General features: G+C 42.1%; 1 protein-coding gene and 1 long non-coding RNA gene across 2 annotated transcripts in view; one reads left to right on the top strand and one right to left on the bottom strand.

Annotated features, from left to right (window-relative positions):
- LOC121281043 (complexin-2) overlaps positions 1–23,216 on the top strand; it is a 201,650-nt gene that overhangs the window by 4,779 nt on the left and 173,655 nt on the right. The window lies entirely within an intron of this gene.
- On the bottom strand, positions 537–22,143 carry LOC121281044. Its single transcript, XR_005943796.1, has 2 exons — positions 22,058–22,143; positions 537–2,052 (listed from the first exon to the last, which is right to left on the bottom strand). It is a non-coding gene; the product is annotated as an uncharacterized LOC121281044 (long non-coding RNA).

The raw sequence follows: 23,216 nt of genomic DNA, 5'->3' as shown, positions 1-23,216 counted from the left end.
CATTACAGCTACTGTGCACCGGTGGAGGAAGGAATGAATAATAAAGATGGTGGATGGGGTTCTAACCAAGTAGATTGCTTGTCCTGGATGTTGTCAAGCTTCTTGAGTGTTGTTGGAGTTGTACTCATCCAGATAAATGTGAAGTATTCCATCACACTCCTGAGTCGTGCCTTGTAGATGGCAGACAGGCTTTGGGGAGTCTGGAGGTGAATCAGACACTACTGAATTTCAAACCTCTGATCTGCTCATCTAGCCATAGCGTTAATGTGGCTGGTCCAGCTGACTTTCTGGTTTATGGTGTCCTCGGGATGTTGATAGCAATGGGATGTGGCAATAGCAATACTGTTGTATTTCAATGGGAAGTGGTTGTCTCTAATTGGAGATAGTGTTATGACCGGGCTGGGAGTGCAGGTATCATCCAGCTCCACTACTCAGCAGGCCGTACCATTAATTTAAAAGTTTAATTTTCTCACCAAAATAGCCAGTCACCTATTTTCCCTGCTGGTGCCCAGAATGAGAGTCTTCAACCAGGCTTCTTTCAATAAACTCAGAACAATTGTTTATTATTGAACAGAACTTCTTTTTAACAAGTTGCAAGCACTGATTAATACACAACTGTAATCAGGAAGTAAAACTATTTTTCTCTTCCCAAAGAATTCCCCTAGTGCGCGCGCACACACACACACACAAACAAAGGACAAACAAATAGAGTCTCTCTGCAGAGGTAGTTTTTAGAGGATGGGTGTTACAAAATAAAGGATACATTTCACAGGATCTCGACGTTGTCAACCTAGAGTTCCCTCATGTGAAGATGGGCCACTGGTTCCGGTAGATGTCTGGAACTTCTCAACAACTGGTCTCAGATTTGTAGATCCAAATGCAGACCACTTATATCCTTGGATGCGGGTTCTCTGACTACAGGTTGATAGGCTGATAGCTGCACACAATTGCAGGCAAGATTGAAAGAGAGAGAGCCAGTTGGGGTAGCCTTTCTTCCTCAGCTTGTTCCCCAACCAGACTGCCTTCAAAACCAGCAGGTTCACAACTTAAGCTTTTTTATCTCTTCCATATGATTTCCAGCAAGTTACCAAGCTTTGCCTTTTCAGTTTTTTTCCCATCAATTAAAATGATTGCTGCTCAAAACAATCAGATCTTCCTCAAGTACCATAAAGGTCAGGTGATTTCTTGGAAGAGGTCTGCCTGTAGACAGTTTCAAGGTGAACTTACAATCTTTTTTTAAAAAAAGCACAGGTTAGCATCCAAATGTACAAATAATGCCCTGTCCTTCCATCTTGTAAAATAGAAATTCAGTCTTGAGAGATATGATTCTAACCATAGTCATTACCTGGTACTTTTGTGGTGTGAATGTTGCTTGGCATCTATCAGCTCAAGTTGGAACATTGTCCAAGTTTTGCTGTGTGTCGGTACAGATTGCTACATTATATGAGGAGTTGAGAATGAATCTGAACACTGTGCAATTATTCCATTTGTTATTTAATTGTCTACCACCATTGATGACTGGATATGGCAGGACTGCAGAGATTTGATCTTATTTGTTGGTTTTGGGATCACTTATCTCTGTCCATCGCATACATGTAATCCCATGTTGTAGCTTCACCAGCCTAGCCCCTCATTTTATGTTCACCTGGTATTGTTCCTGGCACGCTCTCCTGCATTTCTCCCCTTGCTTGACGGCAGTGGTAGAATGACTGATCTGTCAGGCCATAAGGTTACAGATAGCTTTGGTACCTAATCCTGCTGCTGACCCACAGTGCCTCAAAGATGCCTAGTTTTGAACTGCTAGATCTGTTTTGAATTTATCACATTTAGCACCGTAGTCTTGCCACAAAATATGATGCAGGGTGTTATCCTGTATGACGGTTGGACTTCTTCTCCGCAAGAACTGTGCAGTATTCGCTGCTACCAATGATGTCTTGAACAGATGCATCTGCAACAGGTAGATTGGTGAGGACATATTCATGTAGGTTTTTCCTTCATGCTGGCTCTCTCACAACTGCCTCAGGTCCAGCTTCCAGTGTGTCCTTCAAGACTCTGTAAATAATGAACTGCTTACACAAGCTGGTACAAAATATCTGGCAAAATACTGGTTATGGGCTGTAGATAGAAGACTGCTGACATGCAGTGGCACACCTAAGTTTTTATGAAAAAACTGAAAAGAAAAAAAGAGCCCAGGAAAGGCTATTAAAGTCTCCAGAACACAAAATAGGATAGGGTGTTTGGAAAGGGCTAGGAATCTAACTTCAATCACATCAGATAAAGGAACGACAATGAGAAAGGGGACAGGAAATACAGGACTGAAGGTGTTGTATCTGAATGCACGCAGTATACGAAATAAGGTAAATGAGCTTGTGGCGCAGGTTGAAATTGGCAGGTATGATGTGGTGGGCATTACGGAGACATGGCTGCAAGGGGATCAGGACTGGGAGCTAAATATCCAAGGATATACATCCTATCGAAAAGATAGGCAGGTTGGCAGAGGGGGTGGGGTTGCTTTGTTAGTAAGAAATGAAATTAAATCGATAGCAAGAAATGATGTAGTGTCAGATGATGTAGAATCTGTGTGGGTAGAGTTGAGGAACCACAAAGGTAAAAAAACCATAATGGGAGTTATGTACAGGCCTTCGAACAGTAGTCAGGATGTGGGGCACAAGATACACCAGGAGATAGAAAAGGTGTTTAAGAAAGGCAAGGTTACAGTGATCATGGGGGATTTCAATATGCAGGTAGACTGGGAAAATCAGGTTGGTAGTGGATCCCAAGAAAAGGAATTTGTGGAATGTCTATGAGATGGTTTTTTGGAGCAGCTTGTGGTGGAGCCCACTAGGGAACAGGCAATTCCAGACTTAGTGATGTGTAGTGAGGCAGATTTGATAAGGGAGCTTAAGGTGAAGGAACCCTTAGGAGGAAGTGACCATAATATGATAGAATTTACCCTGCAATTTGAGAGGAAAAAGCTGGAATCAGATGTAACGGTATTACAGTTGAATAAAGGCAGCTACAGAGGCATGAGGGAGGAGCTGGCCAGAATTAACTGGGAGATGAGCCTAGCAGGAAAGACAGTGGAACAGCAATGGCAGGAGTTTCTGGGAGTAATTTGGGAGACACAGCAAAAATTCATCCCTACGAAGAAGAAGCATACTAAAGGGAGGATGAGGCAACCATAGCTGACAAGGGAAGTCAGGGACAGCATAAAAGCTAAAGAGAAAGCATACAATGTGGCGAAGAGCAGTGGGAAGCCAGGGGATTGGGAAGCCTACAAAGAACAACAGAGGACAACTAAAAAAGAAATAAGGAGGGAGAAGATTAAATATGAGAGTAAACTAGCCAGTAATATAAAAGAAGATTGCAAGAGTTTTTTTTAGATATATAAAAGGTAAGAGAGAGGCAAAAGTGGACATTGGGCTGCTGGAAAATGACGCTGGAGAAATAGTAGTGGGGAACAAAGAAATGGCAGAGGAACTGAATAGGTACTTTGTGTTAGTTTTCACAATGGAAGACACGAGTGACATCCCCAAAGTTCAAGAGAGTCGGGGGGCAGAGGTGAGTATGGTGGTCATTACTAAGGAGAAGATATTAGGAAAACTGAAGGTGGATAAATCACTTGGACCAGATGGATTACACCCCAGAGTTCTGGAGGAGATAGCTGAAGAGATAGTGGAGGCATTAGTGGTGATCTTTCAGGAATCACTGGAGTCAGGAAGGGTCCCAGAGGATTGGAAAATTGCTAATGTAACCTTCCTGTTTAAGAAGGGAGTAAGGCAAAAGACGGGAAATTACAGGCCGATTAGCCTGATCTCGGTCGTTGGTAAAATTTTAGAATCCATTGTTAAGGATGAGATTTCAGAATACTTGGAAGTGCATGGTAAAATCGGGCAAAGTCAGCATGGTTTCATCAAGGGGAGGTCATGCCTGATAAATCTGTTAGAATTCTTTGGGGAGGTAACGAGTAGGTTGGACAAAGGAGAGCCAATGGATGTTATCTACTTGTACTTCCAGAAGACCTTTGACAAGGTCCCGCACGGGAGGCTGCTCAGTAAGATAACAGCCCATGGTGTTAGAGGCAAGATATTAGCATGGATAGAAGATTGGCTATCTGGCAGGAGGCAGAGAGTGGGGATAAGGGGGTCCTTCTCAGGATGGCGGCCGGTGACTAGTGGAGTTCCGCAGGGGTCAGTGTTGGGACCACAACTTTTCACTTTGTACATTAATGATCTAGATGAAGGAACTGAGGACATCCTGGCTAAGTTTGCAGATGATACAAAGATAGGTGGAGGGACAGGTAGTATTGAGGAGGTGGGGAGGCTGCAGAAGGATTTGGACAGGTTAGGAGAATGGGCAAAGAAGTGGCAGATGGAATATAACGTGGGGTAGTGTAAGGTCATTCACTTTGGTAGGAAGAATAGAGGCATAGGCTATTTTCTAAATGGGGAGAGAATTCAGAAATCTGGAGTGCAAAGGGACTTGGGAGTCCTAGTCCAGGATTCCCTTAAGGTTAACTTGCAGGTTGAGTCAGTAGTTAGGACGGCAAATGCAATGTTGGAATTTATTTCGAGAGGACTAGAATATAAAAGCAGGGATGTGCTGCTGAGGCTTTATAAGGCTCTGGTCAGACCACATTTAGAATATTGTGAGCAATTTTGGGCCCTGTATCTCAGGAAGGATGTTCTGGCCCTGGAGAGGGTCCAGGGGAGGTTCACGAGTATGATCCCTGGAATGAAAGTCTTAACATATGAGGAACGTTTGAGGACTCTGGGTTTCTACTCAATGGAGTATAGAAGGATGAGGGGGTATCTGATTGAAACTTACAGAATACTGAAAGGCCTGGATAGTGTGGACGTGGGGAAGATGTTTCCATTAGTAGGAGAGACTAGGACCCAAGGGCACAGCTTCAGAGTAAAGGGAAGACCTTTTAGAACAGAGATGAAGAGAAACTTCTTTAGCCAGAAAGTGGTGAATCTATGGAATTCATTGCCACAGAAGGCTGTGGAGACCAGGTCATTGAGTATATTTAAGATCAAGATAGATAGGGTCTTGATTGGTAAGGGCATCAAAGGTTACGGGGAGAAGGCGGGAGAATGGGGTTGAGAAACTTATCAGCCATGATTGAATGGTGGAGCAGACTCGATGTGCTTTGGCCTAATTTCTGCTCCTTTGTCTTATGGTCTAAGATAGAGCCACTACTAAGTAATGCATAATGAAATGTAATCCTAACGTTTTAATAAACAGTCCTATATTTTCAGCAAAATTGCTTCAATCAATTACATTTATTTGTGACTAAATAGCATGAATACAAGAATGCACTCTATACCACTACTCAACAGGGTGAACAAAATTTGAAACATACAGCAATTCTGAATATTATACGTGCAGACATTTGTTCACTGTATAATCCTAGTTGCAAACTGTCATTCACTCAGTATAATTAAGCTGAGATTGTGCATAATTGGGGAAACAGTGAGTTAAACAGGGTATCTTGACCAGACTGACATATCTGAGCTGTTATCATCAGAAGTGGTGTCAGTGGTGTCAGACCCAGTGATCTAGTACCAGAAACGTATGGGCCTGCAATACTCCAGTGCATTCTTAATGAATGATCAGTCATCCTGATTCACTAATGAAATGTGGAGGAGTAGACCTGTCACAGGGCACTAGGGTTTTTTTCCCACACAGTTTCAGTAAATCCTGTAAGCCAATGCCTCAATTCACATGGTGATCCCACCTGGGCAAGCAGTGGGCAGCATACCAATGCTCTCTAGTACATGGTTGCATGCTTTTAATTGGTTGAATCCCTGCAATACCCTTGCCCAATCTGCACCTAAGCTCTCTTTACTTGAACAGCTGGGATATGTCAATGTGGGGAGGGATTTTCACTCCATATTGTTCAAATAGAAGTCCTACTGTCGAGTGTAGCTTTTCAAGTAGCTTGGTTTAGACAGTTAAACATGGAAGCAGGTTTGCACTCATTTCAGATACCTGGCTGACCAAGGAAATATGCTAAGATTAGACCAAGTGGAATTCTGCATAATGTATTTCCTGAAATCTATTATTTCTATTGCTGAATAAGCTGCAGCAAGTTAGCACACTGAAGTCTATTGTACAATACTGTGTATCAGGGGAGAATGAAAGAAACACAGAATTGTGTCGACAGATTATGTTTGTATTTCTTACTGGGCTGCAATTCTGCATTTTGTATTTGGGGTGTCTGTGCCTCATTAGCTTCATTAAGATTTTAGACTTGACATGTGTGAGATATACCCTGTCCTGCTCTTTTTCGCTTTCAGTGCCATTTGGTATGGAAACAAAGTGTATAAACAATAGAGCTCTTAGAGACACAGACTTTGCATAGTTTATATTTGAAAGAGTGACAGTCTGTTTAAATAAAGTGATTTAAAAAAAATAATCCTAATTTCTTTGCTAATTTAAAAAATAATTGAGGACAACATTTTTACTATTTTAAGTAATGTTTTAAATTGCCACAAATGGTTGAGTTTGTTCTAAATGAAAACAGGCATATCAATGATATCAGCAAGCACAAAACAATATCTGCACATCTTAACACATCTACATGCCAATTACTAAGGATAATTGCCACAGCTTTTTCTAAGTCAGCAGGGAGCTAGCAGCAGAGCTTTACCACCTGCAGCACATTACAACATAGGGACACCACAGCCATGGCTGGCAATGTTACTATTGCCCCAGCTGTTAGTCCTGTGCCTTGTTCCTGGTTCACATTGCAATATCAGCTAAGGTAATGTTCAGAAACAGAACACTGGTGCTTACATTGCATTGACTTAATGTGTGAAGCACTTGGAAGATGCGAATGTGGAAAGGCTTTCAACTGCAAGTTGCAGCCTGAGCTTGTGCCCTGACTAAGTATAAGTTCATATGAGATGCAGTGAAAGAGCTGTAAGGTTGTGTGATAGAGGGCTTTGGAAACATGTGACTTATAGACTTGAACCTATTTCACGGTATATGGTAGTGTTAAATAGACTCACTTTTCTAATGTAGCACAAATTGTCCCTTTAGGACAATTTGCAAATACAGAGAATTGCCACAATATGACCACTTAGTTCTTAGGTTGTTCCTTCCACTTTTATTAGTAAAGGTGGTATACATCTGTGGAAAGCCAAAATTTCTTTTTTATGAAAATTGTGATTCTTTTAATTCTCTTGGCTAATTCTATGATCTGCAGCTCCTGCACTGTTCAAAGAAAGGGCAACAATTTTGTGGATCTAGGGTAGGATTTTCCACAAGATTGTCCTGGTTTTCTTGAGGTGCAGTTCACTCAAAATCAGCCAAATAAGGGCTGAAGATTGTGGAATTGTAAGCACAAATTACATCTACTGCAACTTGAGCTTCCACAATCTTTAGCAGTAGTTTAAAAAGCGTTGCACTAGAAGATACTCCCACCATCCAACCACCCCTGCAAACCTGCAACAAATCAGGGAAATCAGGAAATTTCTGCTAAGTTGCTCCCTCCAGGAAATTTGCTATACTGGCAATCCCCCTAAGAGGTTTGACATTAAAACCCAGGAAGGCATTAGGTTGATAGCTACCCACTAAACATTCAAGATAAAAGTTAGGGGTTGTCCATTCAAGTGTAAGTGTATTTTTAATGATGTGATGAGTCTTAACTACTGTCAGATAACCTCATTGGGGGGTGGGGAAGCAGACAGTTAACTCAGTTGGCTAGACAGCTAATGTGTGAATCAAATTGTCACCAGCAGCATGGAGTTCAATCTCCATTCCAGTTGAGGCAGACTTGGGCCTGCCTCCTACCCCTATTTGTGGTTAAAAAAGCATGGTTAGCCATAGTTTGGCAAATAATCACCAAGGACCTGCCTCCAGGCAGAGAACTCAAGTAGAAGAGCCTTACTGGCACTGAAAAATAACTTTTACAAATGTGGAGTCTCATTCCTGTTGGAGATTTGAAAAATAAAGACATCTATTTTTTAATGTTTTCTTTCTGTCTCTTATTTTTCTCTTAATCCCATCTTTCTGCCTCTGTCTTTCTTCTGTTGTCTACACATAATTTGACATTGAATTAACTATTCTAATTTATATTCTTGCTTTAGACCCTGCATGGCTCAGGAAGGTTATGACAAACTGATTGGTTAAGGAGACACAAATTGCTTATCCTGTTCGCGAGACCCCACGTTCCTTGTTGAGGGTGCTGCAGTGTTTTTGACATCTAATAACTACAATTTTCAGAGCAAAAACGTACAGAATATTTTTGGGCAAAAGTAAGCATAAGGAATAGTTAGCATTTCTTCATCACTGACTGCAAAATCTCACTCTATGTTTAATTTCCACTGCAGTGTGAATGACAAGTAGATTTTCAAAGAGTAGGGTCATTCTTTGAATGTGATAAATGTTAAAATTCAATATCTTATTTTCAACATAATTAACATGCATTCAATATTGCAAAATATGCTGCAAATCACATTTTTCAAGTTATCTTTAAGTTGTGTTTGATACTACCAAACAGTTAATTATAGTTAACAATTAATTTAAAGGCAAATTCGGTGTTGTAGTTATATTTCTGACCCATGCCCTTTGTATGCAGCTCAACCTTGTGAGCATTATCATCCCAAATGTTTTCTTGCATTTTTATTTATGTAGAAATGGAAAATGTTGAGGACAAAATGCTATCCTATCCAGTTGAAATATGTGATGGTATTGAATTTGAATGCATGTTCTAGCAGTGAACCTTGATGCACTGTATTGCTTTAAAATCTGTGACAGAGTCTAATATTCTCATTGCAGCTATTTAAGTGCTATTCTGCTGTATGCAATTGGTTGATATCCACATAATCTTAGAGTAGGACACATAGGGCATAATCATAGCACTTGTTTAATCAGGTAAGACAGAGCTTAAGACACTAGTCAATTTCCTGTAGCAATGTAGCCATCAGGTGAAGCAGGGGGAGAGATAATTATATCAGGATCTTTGGAAGTATTTAGATCAGGATGCAGGCAATCTCCTTTATAAATCATACAATCTGCCTTTATTTTTATATAATCCTTATAAATTTCTATGTCAACCTTTGTAATGGAAACTGCTCGCATAAACTTTTCACACTGTAATGATATCTTGCTGTTCAAAATGATGCTGCAGTCTCTCTGCTGGAAGGAATTTTATCATTTAAATTTTTCAAAAGAAAGTTGATTTTATCATTATCTAATCAATCAGGATTACCTGCAACCAATATGGTGGGTATGTTGAGTTTAATCAGATTTTAAGTCGGATATAACACACTAGTTATACAGCAAAGACACACAACTGTGACAAGTAACGAGTACCAGTCCAGAGCGAGTAGGACAGCTGGCATATGCAAACAGCTCATACTTTCTTCTTTCTCTTTTCATCTCAGTGTCTCATGAGTGTACAACTTCTCAAACTACTCAAGAGTGTTGCCATGAATTTACTCTTAGGAGTTTCTTTCCATCGTTAACTACACTGAGGTCTCTAAAGTCTCTTACATTGTACCCCTTTTCAGGGTTGGACATCCGGATGGATTATTAGCAGGACTTGTGGTCTTATATTTATTTTATTTTAAAATGCCTCATAAAACATTAAATTCTTTGTCTAAACCATGGGGAGAAAACCCAAACGTTATCCACTTGCCATTAACTTCCGCTACCTTCGCATGGACCTTCACTCCTTCACCAATCACTCATAGCTCATCCTTTCCATATCATATCTCAAGCTGTTCTCACTGACTTGTTTCATTCGCACCATAAACATTCCACTTTGGCCTTCAAAGCTAACTTGTAGAAGTTTCACTATTTGTTTCTTTTCCGCACTCTGTTATTTATGTCCGGGGCTGCCAATGTTAAGAAGAGCTGGTTAACAAGCTGTTGATAATGGCCATTCAGTTGAGCTGTTCTTATTTCTTTTCAAACTGTTGAACCATGGTGTTGTTCACTCAAGTGTTTTCTGTTCTACTTCCACACACTAATGAACTTTCATATTTCAGCAAGCACCTTAATAAGGCAAGGTTAAACGAAAAGCCTAATTCAGCTTTGTAGTATGTGTGCTTGTTTTAAGTATCTACCCGTTGCTATCCCACTACTGCAGAGATCTCGTCTGTCCATGGGCTTCTTTTTGGCCTGGCTACAGTTGTCATCACCCAAGAATAACTATTTCACTGATTTGTTTCTGGAGAATATAAAGAGATTTGGAGTAAAATTAAATCACAATTAGGAGGGCAAAGAGGAACTGTGAAATTAAATTTTCAAGGAACATTAAACAAAATAGTAAAAAGGAAGCCTGTGATGGGAATAGGACAACTAGGGACAGACAGGATAATACCACAGATAACGATAGAGAGCTCACTTCAGTACTCAACAAGGTGGTAGATCAGGAAGACATGATGAGAAGAGTAATGAAATAAGAACATTTAAAGTAAAAACAAACAGGATGAATAAACTAATCAAACTCAGAGAGGATAAAGCCCCTGGTCTGGATGGATTGCATCTACGTGTTTTAAAATAACCTAGGGGAAGGGATAACAGAGGCATGACTACTCATATTTAATAATTCATTAAAAAATGGTGTTGTGCCAGAAAATTAACAGTTATCTAATATAATTTGTACATTTAAGAGGGACAGAACATGTACAGGGAATTATAGGTCAGTTAGTTTAATATCCGTGCCATAAAAAATAATGGAATTCTTACTAAAGGCGAGAATAGAAAACATCTAGAAACGAGAAATATAATAATAAATAGTCAGGATGGATTTCAAAAAGGAAAATCTTACTTGACCAACTGTATTGATTTTTTTTTTGAGGAGGTAACAGAGAAAATAGGCAATGGTAATGCAGTAGGTGTAATTTATCTAAAGGTCTTTGATAATATACCCCATGATAGGCTGATGAATAAGGTCAGAGAATGTAGACTTTGGGGACAAGTGGCAGAGTAGACTGCTGGCAGGATTCAAGACAAAAAGCAGAGAGTGGGAGTAAAGGCTAATTATTCAGAGTAACAGAAGGTGGGAAGTGATGTTCAACAAGGATCAGTGCTGGGACTACTGCTGTTCATAACTTACATTAATGATTTGGACTTTGGAATCAATCACACAATTTCTAAATTTGCAAATGACACCAGATTGGGAGAGACGTTAAATACTGGGGATGACTGCAACAAAGGACATTTATAAATTACAGAATGGGCAAATCATTGGCAAATGAAGATCAACACAGATGAATGTGAGTGAGTGTGTTGTGATAGTAAGAATAAGGAGATCACTTATTACTTGGAAGGTGCAAGTGTAGGTGTGGTAGGGGAACAAAGGGATCCAGAGTATAAATATCAATAAGTATAAGTATCAATAACTAAAATTTGTGCCACAGATTAGCAAGACCATTTTCTAAAAAGCAAACTAAGCACTGGGTTTTATTTCTAGATGGATGGAATTGAAAAGTAGGGAAATTATGTAAAAACAACATTCAACCATGGTTAAAAGCAAAATACTGCAGATGCTGGAAATCTGAATCAAAAACAGAAAATGCTGAAAAAAACTCTCCAGGTCTGACAGGATCTGTGCAGAGAAAAAAACAGAGTTAACATTGAGTCCTTATCGGTCTTCTTCAGAGCTAAAGAGAAGTAAAAATGTGCTGAAATTTATGCTGTTTAAGGGAGGTGGAGTAGGTGAAGCTGGATAGAAGGCCAGCGATAGGTGGGGGCAAAGGAGAGATTGCCAAAGTTGTCATGAACAAAAGGACAAGGGGTTGTTAATGGTAGTGGTATTGGCTAAAGGAGGTGCTGATGGTGGCATTAAGGTCAGAAAGCAGAATGTGATAGCAGCAGGACAAGGGTAAGCACTCTGAAAAGAACAGCATGATCAAGTGACAGAAGGCCTTTGTGGGGGTGGGTGGGGAGACGGTGGTGGGTAAAAAGATTGAAAATAGGATCAAAGGTGGGGATAAAACAATGAATAAAAATGAAGATAAATAAAAATAAAAATAAGTGGATGAAAAATAAAAATGAAAAAATGAAAATGAATATTGAAAATAGGGAATAAAAATGGGATGAGGATGGAGGAGAGAGTTCATGGTCTGAAGTGTTGAACTCAATGTTAAGTCCGGAAGGCTCTAAAGTGCCTAATCGGAAGATGAGGTGCTGTTCGTCCGGTTTGGCTTCACTGGAACATTGCAGCAGGCCAAGGATAGACATGTGGACATGAGGGCAGAATGGGGCGTTGAAATGGCAAGCGACAGGAAGGTCTGGATCATGCTTGTGGACAGACTGAAAGTGTACCGCAAAGTGGTCACCCAGTCTGCTTTTGGTCTCTCCAATGTAGAGGAGATTGTAGCAAATGCAGTAGAACGAATTGAAGGAGGTGAAAATGAAGCGCTGCTTCACCTGAAAGTAGTGTTTGGGCCTTTGGACAGGAGGGAGGAGGTAAAGGGACAGGTGTTGCACCTTCTGCGATTGAATAAGGAGGTGCTGTGGGAGAGGGATGAGGTATTGGGGTGATGGAGGAGTGGACAAGAGTGTCCAGGAGGGAACGCTCCTTATGGAATGCCGACAGGGAACCTTGAACCTTGGTTCCTTGGTTAGTACACACTTAAAATAGTGCATGCACTTCTGGCCCCCTTATAAAAGGGATATACAGGCACTGGGGAGGTTGCAGAGAACGTTTACAAGGATGTTACGAGAAATGCATGGGTGTACATGTCAGGAAATTATTTACAGACTGGGTCTTCTCTCTCTTGAAAATAAAAGGCTGAGGGGTGACCCAATAGAAGTCTTTAAAATCATAAATTGTTTTGATGGAGTGAATACAGAGATAATGCTTCCTTTTGTGGGGAAGAGCATAACAAGAAGCCATCAATATAAGAGTCACCAAAAAAATCCAGTAGGGAATTCAGAGAAAAAAGAATCGTAAGAAGGTGGAACTCACTGCCACAGGAATGATTGAAAAGAATAGTATAGATGCATTTAAGAGGGAACCAGGCAAGCACATGAGGGAGCAGGGAATGATAGTAGATTTAAATGAGAAAAGATGGAAGGAGGCTCAAGTGGAGCATAAACACTGGACTGAATGCGTCAAATGGCCTACTCTTGTGCCATAGGCCACATCCTATGGCCGGATATTTAGGTCCACGAGCGGGGGGCGGGGCCCACTCACTGACACATAAAATGACGAGGGATGACATCGGGCAAATCAGCTTCTTGCCCGCCAACCTGTCAACAGCTTATTGAGGCCATTTAAAAAATAATTGAAATAATTCATGGACCTGTCCGTCCAACCATAAGGTTGGCGGCAGGCCGGGAGCCCTGGGCGGGCTTCAGATAAAGCATGAAACCTCATCCAGGGGTGGGATGAAGTTTCATGAGGGTTTTTAAAAATTTAATAAATGTTTGATTAACAGTGATGGACATGTCCCAACTCGCAACAGTGTCACATGAGGGGACGTGTCAGGGAAATGTTACCTTCGCCCCTTTACCATTTTTAAATTTGATGCCGATCTCCCTGAGGCAGCACTTAGCCTCAGGGAGATGAGCACACTCTTTCGCACGCATGCGCAAAAGAGTGCACTCCGGCTAAGGGACTCCCCCCCAGCCGGCACAGGGAGTGCATAGCACTTCCTGGCAGACGTCACGCTGGGTGGGCCTTAATTGGCCCACCCACATAAAATGGTGATGCACCCCTGATTGGGGGCGCGCCTGCTCGCTCCTGCACTTTCCCTTCCCCGACGGGGGGGGAATTCTTATCATGTAATCCCTTGTGAATGAATTATAGTGTGGTCATTTTACATAGGGAGTTTTCATAAAGAACACGTGGACATAAGAATTTATCATGGTAAAAAGTTAAAAAAAACAATGGCATGCAGAGGCACAATTTTTAATACATAGAAAAGCAGAGCTCTGCTCACTGATTTCCTTCTACCAGTGTTACTTACAACATTAGGAAACAGTTCACTAACTTGTCAGCTCTTTTCTATTGTTAAAAAGTGATCTTTAAACAATTGAGCAAACAGAGAAGTTTCAAAATCATACACCATTCCATACAGAATTGTGGCTGTGTAAGGCTTCCTACTTCAGGTGGTTTTGTGTTGCAATTGAAAATTAGAACTTTCCCTGTTCACGACTGATAACCAGTTAACTCCTGCTTCTTGCTTTGGTCTGATGCAAAACCTGGTTTGCAGTAATTACTCTGTTTGAGGATTGTAGTCAAATTTCTTCAAAATAAAAATACAAAAGAACAAGGGTAGAGTTGGAGATTTTCAGAAGCGCCAGTGCTTTACGAAACATTAGTTCAAAACTTTCAGAAAATAAGTTATGGAGGTACAACAGCAGCTATAACCTGCATTTGTATAAGCACCATTAATGTAGAAAGATGTCACAAAGTGCTTCGCAGAGATGTAATCAATAAAAATGAGCACTGAGACAAATAAATTGATATGGCCAAAGGAGGGATGACCAAAAGCTTGGTCAAAGAGGTGGTTTTAAGGAGTGCTTTAAAAAAAGGAGAGTGAGGTGAGATGCAGAGGAGTTTGGTGAGAGAATCCTAAAGCTTAGGGCCAAGAGGGCTAAAGGCATTATCAAATATTGAGGAGCTGTGAAGAAAATGGATCAAACAAAATATGTAAAATCCTTTTGACTTGCTTTCTATCATGATTGCTAGAGGGCACTGTCGTCTTTAAAAAGCCTGCTTTAGAACTGTCGCCTCAGCCAAATGTTCTTCGGAACCTCAAATTAATCGAGGCACGTGCAGGTATACACAGACAGACACACACACACACACACACACAGAGGGAGGACGCTTGGAAAAATATTGTATAAAACTACATTGTTATATGTTGTAATTACCACAAACCTTTACTTCGTGCAAGAATACATCACAAAAATGTTAAATAAACATCAAACATCATTGATTCTACTGAATACAAAATAATGAATCCCCATTTCATTCACTTACAAAAGCCTGCTGCTTCAGTCTACCACCATCAGGTATATCATTTGTTTACATATTTGCAACTAACAAAATACAGCATGGATTTGATTAAGCAATCTAGTTCCAGTTTTTAGTTCCCAAATCTGAGCTGTGTTTTATGGAGTTTTAAATTCCCTTAATGGGGAAATCCAAACAATGTCTATATATTGATCTACTCTGCACCTCCCTTCCAGCAAATATCCAAATTCTGAACTGACCCAAAATTGACAATTTCAGAAATATGCATATTACTTCAAGCAGGATTAATTTTCAGTCAATTTAGGACTGCATGCAGTCCCAGCCCTGTCCACTGCAGCTCTTGGCGCTGCACGGACTAGAGGGTTGCTGGCCAATCAAATTGGCTGGCAGCTCTCTAAGGTGGGTTTCCCAGTCCAGAGGTTTGAAAGTCCTTGTTCTAACTTGTGATTTTGCTAAATGACTTTTTGCCTTTATGTTGCTTCTTTTATATACCAATGAGCTGATCACATGATACAGATGAGAAAAGTCAACCTTAATTCGTCCACCCAAAGAAAATCTGGCCCAGGATTTTTAGGATGGCGGGGTTTCCCTTCCCAGAATCTGAAGAGTCAGTGGGGAACGCATCCCTGCCGACACTATCTGCCCTGCAGTGATTTCATGCTCCTCCTCGGGAGGAGGGCCTGCCTTAGACAGCTGCCAGTCAATTTGATTGACTAGCAGCTCTCTAGTCTCTGCAGCACCAGAAGCTACAGTGGACAGGGCTGGGACTGCATACAGTCCCTGGAGTCTGAGCCCCAGGATATCAAGAAGAGGTAAGTTTTGGGAATCTGAGATTGGGAGGATAGGGAAGTCCTGGGGGTTGGACAGTGGGGAATTGGGGTGTTGGGGGCGGGGGGGGAGGGGGGGGTGCCCAAAGTTAAAAGGGGTCTACTGATGGAGGCGCCCCATTCTTCCCACCCGAGGCCTGAATCCAATTATTTTTGGGCTTCCCCATAATCAAGAGTTCCTCCCGCCAATCTAAAAAGTGAAGCTGGGCAGGAAATGGCCCTTAAGTGGTCAATAGTTGGCCACTTAAGGGATCAATTGGAGAAAGGGCGGGTGGACCATCCAAGGCCTTCGACCACCCCAGCGTAAAGTTGCTGAGAGGTCGGGGCAGGCAGGAACCCAGCAGGAAGCCCATACAAGGAATTTTATACTCCCCCCACCCCCCAACCAGGGCCTGAAGTTTCTCATCCATTTTTATTAAATCCATTTTCCCAGGTCTTTAGTCTTCATTGTTCTAACCAGAAACTTATCTCAGGCGTTCATTACTTCTTGTCTGAAGAACTTTCTGAGTTCAGTCTGAAATATTTTGGTTGAATCCTATCTCCACAGTTCATTTTGAAGCAATCTTCTGGATCTATCTTTTCTATATTGTTTACTATTGTGTAAATTTCTATAAAGTGTTACAATCCCCGTGGAAAAATTGTAAATCAAAATCACCAAATTTTCTGATCGACCCCCAAATAAAGAAATTAGTAACAAGATTTCACTTTTACTTTAACATGAATCAGACTCAATGTAAAATAACAGACAAATCAATCTATAAATTACACATGGGATAACAGACACAAGATTTTCCAGGCAGCCCACTCTGTCTCTATAGCCCCAGATTCAGTAACACAGTTCACCCAAGCTGTATTCCCGCCACTTTGCACTTGCTTATGCATCGCTTCCCAATAACCTTTGGAATTCTATTTTTCTGCTCACTGCCAAACAGAAGACCGACCTTTCTGTAGAGAGCTTTGCTAGCTTCTCCTTACACAAATTCTGTGTGCCTCTTTCTGTATCTATCTGCTTTTTCTTTGTGTCTGCATCTGTGTGCTGATTGCCTTCTACCCACATCTCTCCTATCTTCTTTCTAGAAGTAGCTTCTTTGGGCCTGATTTTTACTATCGAGTTGGGAAATTTCCTGTCTCATTAGACATGTCTCAGTCAAAAACTGCCCTGAAACATGTGATTTTCGCTCTAGGAGCAGGGGTGGTGGTGGTGAGGAGTGGGTGGGAATGGGATTGTGTCAGCCTGCTGACCCTGGAAGCAAATTGGAAATGGAGGCGGGTCCTGCTGATGAGGAGGGCTGGTCATGTCTCAGAACTGATATAAAGGGCTGCCCTGGATGCAGTTCCTGCCGTGAGCAAAGATGCTATTGTAGTCTTGCTGGCTGGTGGGAGGAGATGTCTTTCAGCAATCAGGTAAGTAAGAACTGTAATTGCTGGCCAAATGGTTTGTTATGGCCCATCATGGGCCTTCCATATGAAATTATGGAATTTAACCGTGCCAATTGACTTTGTATAAAGAAGGGCCACACAGCAGTAACTTAAGGCTGACAAAGCTTCACAACCCAACCATGGAGATGGCTGTACCTTGGCAGCTTCAGCAGTTCCCAACACTCTGCACAAAGTGAAATCATCATAATGCTTCAGGAACTGATATGTAGATGCCATGTGCAGAACTTTTGCCCTTCCACTTATCCTTTCATCAACCATCTATCAAGGACAAATGTGTCTTGTCCATTACCCTCACAGCAGTCTACTGTCATTGCAGATGAGTGTGGCTCAGAGGGAACAGGCCAGCAGGGGCATGTGCACTTGGGAACACACCATGCAATGCTGTCATGAGAAGAACAAATGCCAGGCCACCCTGTATTCATGCTGTCTCCCTCCCCCCACCATACCCTGACTACTGTAACAACATCGGTCTGCTAGATAATCACGTCCCTGCAGGTGAATGGCCACAGGGTATGAAGCAAGAAACTTTAATTGCCCATGTACCTTCTTCGTTGTTGCGCCAGCATGCCACAGAGGACAACAGGTGTAGAAAGTACAGTAGGGATGGTGTTCTAATCTGCAACCAGGACCTCAAGATTCTAGTTCAGGAAGTGAAATGCTGGAGAGACTTTCTCCATCCCAGAGGAATGAGGGATGCTCCCAACATAACAAAGCAAGCTTGGTAGGAGATTGCATTGACAGTGAACGCATCAGGTTGATATCAACAATCTTGACTCCAGTGCTGCCAGTGGTTCCACATACCGCTATACTCTGGCATGGTGAGTTGTTCAGCAGAAACACAGAGATGACCCTGTGACAGATGACAGCTGAATGTTGCACCAGCTGGGCACACTTGGCAGTCACCACTCCTGTAACATGGATGAGTGTATGGCCAAGGCACTGTCATGTCCAAGCAGCTATGGGGTGACATGAAAATGTCTACAGTGATCCACCACCTCATTGATGAGATCTATCCCTGGATACAGGATAGAATGGGCTTACATCAGTCTGTATTTTGTACTAGCAGGAGAAGAGGGCTCACAATGCCAGAGAGATGGCCTGGACTCGAGGGTGGGTTACCGGGGTTCGGGGCAATTCACTCGGTTGAGGAGACAACAGTGGAGACTGCAAGGGAACCCCTGAGCTTATTATCAGAGATGTTGAATTGCCCATAACAGGTGCCAAAGACGATGTTGAGAGGCTCTTTCGATCATGGTGTCAGTAGTGGAGGTGATGCTGTTAGTACATTAGGCAAATTTGGAAGTCTGTTTGAAGGGGATTGTGAAGGCTGGGTTGCATGATAAGGGTTCTGTTAAATCGTTTGAAGGCACAGGCCCGGATCAGCATCTGCTCGCAAAATGTCCAGACCTTACTCTAATTACCTGCTTTTGTGTAGCACCCACATCCCAGCAGTGTTCACCCAGCTCCCTCCAGACTGGCTTATCCCTCGGCCATCAGAAGGTGGAAGAGATGTCTGAGGAAGTACTATCACATCTGATGAGCTCACACTCCATCAACACAGATACTAGCATTTCAGTGGCATGTAGTGTGCATTTAGAGTTGGTGGCACCTGGTGAATGGCACCGCACCAGAGTGCAGAAATGGGTGTCTGAGTCACAGTGGCTGCTCCACAGGTCAGCATGTTATGTGTCTTTGAGGGAAGCTTGCATGTACGGGAGCTCTGTGTGATTGAAGCCATTGTGCTTCTAGGTGTTAGAGGCCGTGGGCTGACTAGAAGCCTCAGTGAGCTGCAGAACTGCATGTTGTAGATGACACTGTGTGTTGGTGGTGGGTGGAGGCTCTGGAAGGAAGTGGATGGTGAGGAGAACACATGTGTGGTTTATTCCTGCATAGGGTCCTATCACTGCATTTATGTTATCCCATGCACTCAGATCTGCAGGTCCTGAGTCTCAACTAGCACTGCATACATTCACGCTTGACATGGTGGACATGCTTTACTTTGACACAAGGTGAGGTTGTGTCTGGTTATTTGCCAGCCCCTAGGATAAATTCTTTATCTATCACAGCTGAGATTACATATGGCATTGTGCAACCTGGGACTTTCTTCATTTGTGTGGATCACTACTCACTGAATAAACTCACTAAGTCATCAAGGAAACTCAAGGTTACATTTTTTTACTTGCATCTGTGACCCCCATTCTTGTAATTATTGGAAAAATTTTACCCCGTTGGGGGGAAAGTGTGGGACCAGGTGTGGGCGGGGGCACCTCCGATCAGCACCCCTGTTTGGGGGCATGCTGCCATTTTACGTGGGTGGGCCAATTAAGGCCTGCCCAGCATGATGTCTGCCATGTGCGGATTTGGGGGGGGGTTCCCTAAGCTGGGAGTACGCTCTTTCGCGCTTGCGCACGTAAGAGCACACTGATCTCCCTGAGGCTAAGTGCTGCCTCAGGGAAATTGGCTCCGAATTAAAATATGCAATACAAATGATAGAAAAATTTCCCTGACATGTCCCCTCATGTAACACTGTCACATAAATTGGGACATGTCCATAACTTTAACTCAAACCTTTATTAAAAACTTAAATACACTCATGAAATCTCATCCTGCCAGTGGATGAGGTTTCATGCTTTTTCTGAAGCCCGCCAAGGCTCCCCGCCTGCCCACCAACCTTAAGGTTGGACAGGCAGGTCCACTAAGGACTTGAATTAGTATTTCAATGGCCTCAGTAGGCCAACACAGGTTGGCGGGTCCACAGCTGATTCGGCTGCACCCCCGCCGACCTGAAAATGGAAATGATGTGGGTTGACATCAGGAGTTCCACCGACATCATCCCGCGTTATTTTATGCATCGGCGAGCAGGCCCCGCCCCCTCACCAACTGGAAGATCCTGCCCTATGTAACAAAAATGTTTGCAGTGTCAATTAGAGCTGTCAATTTTTTCCAATCTTAAGTTTCTATTAATTGCACCTGCATTCCCATGCATGACTGCCCACCTACAGATTAACAATCATGTTAAGTGTTATTTTGCATAAATGTTGAATAATTACATATGTGTTCTGCATGTGGTGAGCAATGCTGTGTGTCTTATGGGGTGAAGATTCATTATGTATTACCAGATACGGCTGCAGGATGTCCAAATGTTTGTGTCATTTGTGGGTAGAGATCGGCAGGAAAGTTAATTTCATCTATTTATACACACAAGCTAGAAGAGCTTTTGCCCCAATCTGAAATTTTAATAAACAATTCAAAATTGTAACGAACATTAAAAAGCCCCATGTGGATTTCCCTTTTAGGGATAATAATCCTGCAGCAGCCAATAAACAAGGCTCTTCTTATCAAACGCACAGCATGAACAGTTGATCAGCGGGGTCTGAGTTGTTTGGTGTATGGCATGCTAAGAGTGCTTGGCTTTTGTCCTACCTTCACAGTCAATGAGGCTTTGAAATCATCAAGCAGCTATTGCAGTTGTTTAATTTTTTTTCTCTGACAACGCAAGTCTAAAGTCCTTTCAGTCATGAACCCATGTGATTATACTTTTTCAGTTGCTATGACAAAAAATAAAGGGGCTGCTGTGAAAGTGTGTCTGACTGCTGTGAAAAGGGTCTGATTTCCTTCCCAGAGCATTGCAGGAATACAAATGAGTGTTGCAAAATACTATGGGCAACTTTGTCTCAAAGCTTGATATATACTGATGTGCTAAGTATATATTTCTCAATGAAACAGATCCAATTGATAAAATAACAGAGAAGCTAATCTGATCAATAAGTTGAAGACATTAAAAAAAGTGGAGAAAAGTTTCAAATAAACATAAATTTGAATGATTAGGCACTAATCATTATTCATTATAACATTGATTTAAAATAAAAGATAACAGAAGATTTTGTCAATATACTGATGATGAACAGCATCAAGGATGATATACGACTAACATATACATCATACTGACAATGTCAATGAAGATCATAAATCATATACTGAACATATGTTTGAACAACTCAGTGAGATTGCACATGCACTACCTGCTGTGATTGTTCTTTGAGGTGACAAGATTGAGAAGAAGAAATTTTTAGTATTAATGAGATTGTTAAAAGGATTTTCCTATTTGACTTATCTCAGTCTTTAATATCTAATTACAAAAGAAAATATGGATACTTTTATTAAAAATATACCTTTTGATAAAAAAAATTTTTTCAGAATCTCACTAAATGCAAGGGTCATTAACAGCAACAGTAGTAAACCTGAGAATCAAAACTGGCAATAGGTAAATGTAAACCAGCATTTTTCCCCTTTTCTGCATCATTCCATTTCCTACTAAAAAGAATAGCAATGGAGAATGAAATCGATAAAAAGTATTTTTGAAAGAATTTTTCTGTTGGCCCAGAATTTGACGCTCCCCCACTAGCAGGTACTTAGGCAGCAGGGTGGGGGTGAGGGGGGGTTGGTGGGGAGCATGAAATTAAGGAAGGGGATTCCCTCTTGGTTCACGCCGGCCCTGACCATGTAGCGATTTTATGCCGGGGCGGGCCATTGGAGGGCCATTTCCCACCCATCCTCAATTTTTAGGTTGGTGGGAACATTGAACCTCCTTGGGGAAAGCCCAAAATACAACACAGTTACACTCAGGTGGGAAGCAGGGCAGGGGCTGGAGGTGGGGGTTGGTGCCTCCATTAGACATCCCCTTCAGAAGTTGGGTGCCCCCTGCCCCTCCGCATTTAAGGTCTGGAGGCCTCTGTACCCTCCCCCCCACCAAACCCCCTGGCCTCTCCCCCGAGAACCTGATCACTCCCTTGCACCATCTAAGGCTTTCCCTGCCCTCCCTCCTGGGACCCCTTCAATTTACCTGGGCCTCCAGTTTCCGGACTTAGTCTCCAACGTCTTCTTGAACTTACTCTTCTGTCCACTGCAGCGCTGTCGTTGAGACCAGATTGGCCTGCAGCTTTCTAAGGCGGGACTTCCTCCCGAGTGAGGAAGCCTAAATTGGCTGTGGGGCTGTCGGAGTCAGCGGGAATGTGTTCCCTGTCAACTCTTCAGATGGCAGGGGGTGGGGCGGGAAACAAGACCCCCCCCATTTGAAAAATTCAGGCCTTGCTCTTTTAAACTTGTTTAAGCCTTTATGAATGAACTTTTAGAGAAAACGGCAACAGTTTTCCTCTGAAAGAAATTACGACTGCCAGGTAGGAGTTAGCTCACCTGCTCAGCTGGTGCAGTTGTGTGAAGGATGTCCTCCCACATTCTACCCTCCATAAAATAGCCTCTTGAGACTCCCTATTTTAATTGCTCCATCATAGGTGACCATGCCTTTAGCTGCCTAGACTCTAAACCCTGGAATCTCTAAACTTGCCCAAATCTGTACTTCTCTTTTTTGCCTTTAAGAAGCTCTTTAAAACTACCCCTTTGCCTGAGCTTTTAGCTATCTGCCCTAATATTGCCTTATGAGGCTCGGTGTCTATTTTTGTTTCATGACGCTCCTGTGAAGCATCTTGTGACATTTAATGTTAATGATGCTATAGATATAAAAATTGTTTTGCTGCAAGTATTTACTGGGCATCATTTTCCTGTCAGTGACACAACAAATGACACATGGTGACGTCGGATGGTCATCCCGGCGTCATTCAGATATTCAGTTCAAACTGTCAAAGGCCTGTTAAGGCCTGTTAAAAAGTAATTAAAGTAATTAACTGAGGCGAAGAGCCCAGGTGGCCTTCACTTTTTTCATGAAACCTCCTCCACAGGGGGGATGAAGTTTCATGAAGTGTTTATTATTTAAATAAAAAATTTTGAAATAAATAATGGACCTGTCCCAGCTCATGTGACAGTTTCACATGAGGGGATATGGCCTTAAATTTTTTTCCCACCTTTATTCAAATTTCCATAACTTAAACAAATCTTCCTGAGGCACCTTCGTGCCTCAGGGAGATCTCTGCACTCATGCATGCATGAAAAAGCGGAGGGAATCTCCTCTCTGCCCGCACAGGGAGCGCTCAGCGCTTCTGGGCGCA

The sequence above is a fragment of the Carcharodon carcharias genome, chromosome 8 (assembly GCF_017639515.1).
Source record: "Carcharodon carcharias isolate sCarCar2 chromosome 8, sCarCar2.pri, whole genome shotgun sequence".
Classification (NCBI taxonomy): Eukaryota; Metazoa; Chordata; class Chondrichthyes; order Lamniformes; family Lamnidae; genus Carcharodon; species Carcharodon carcharias.
This window is presented reverse-complemented; position numbering and strand designations above follow the sequence as displayed.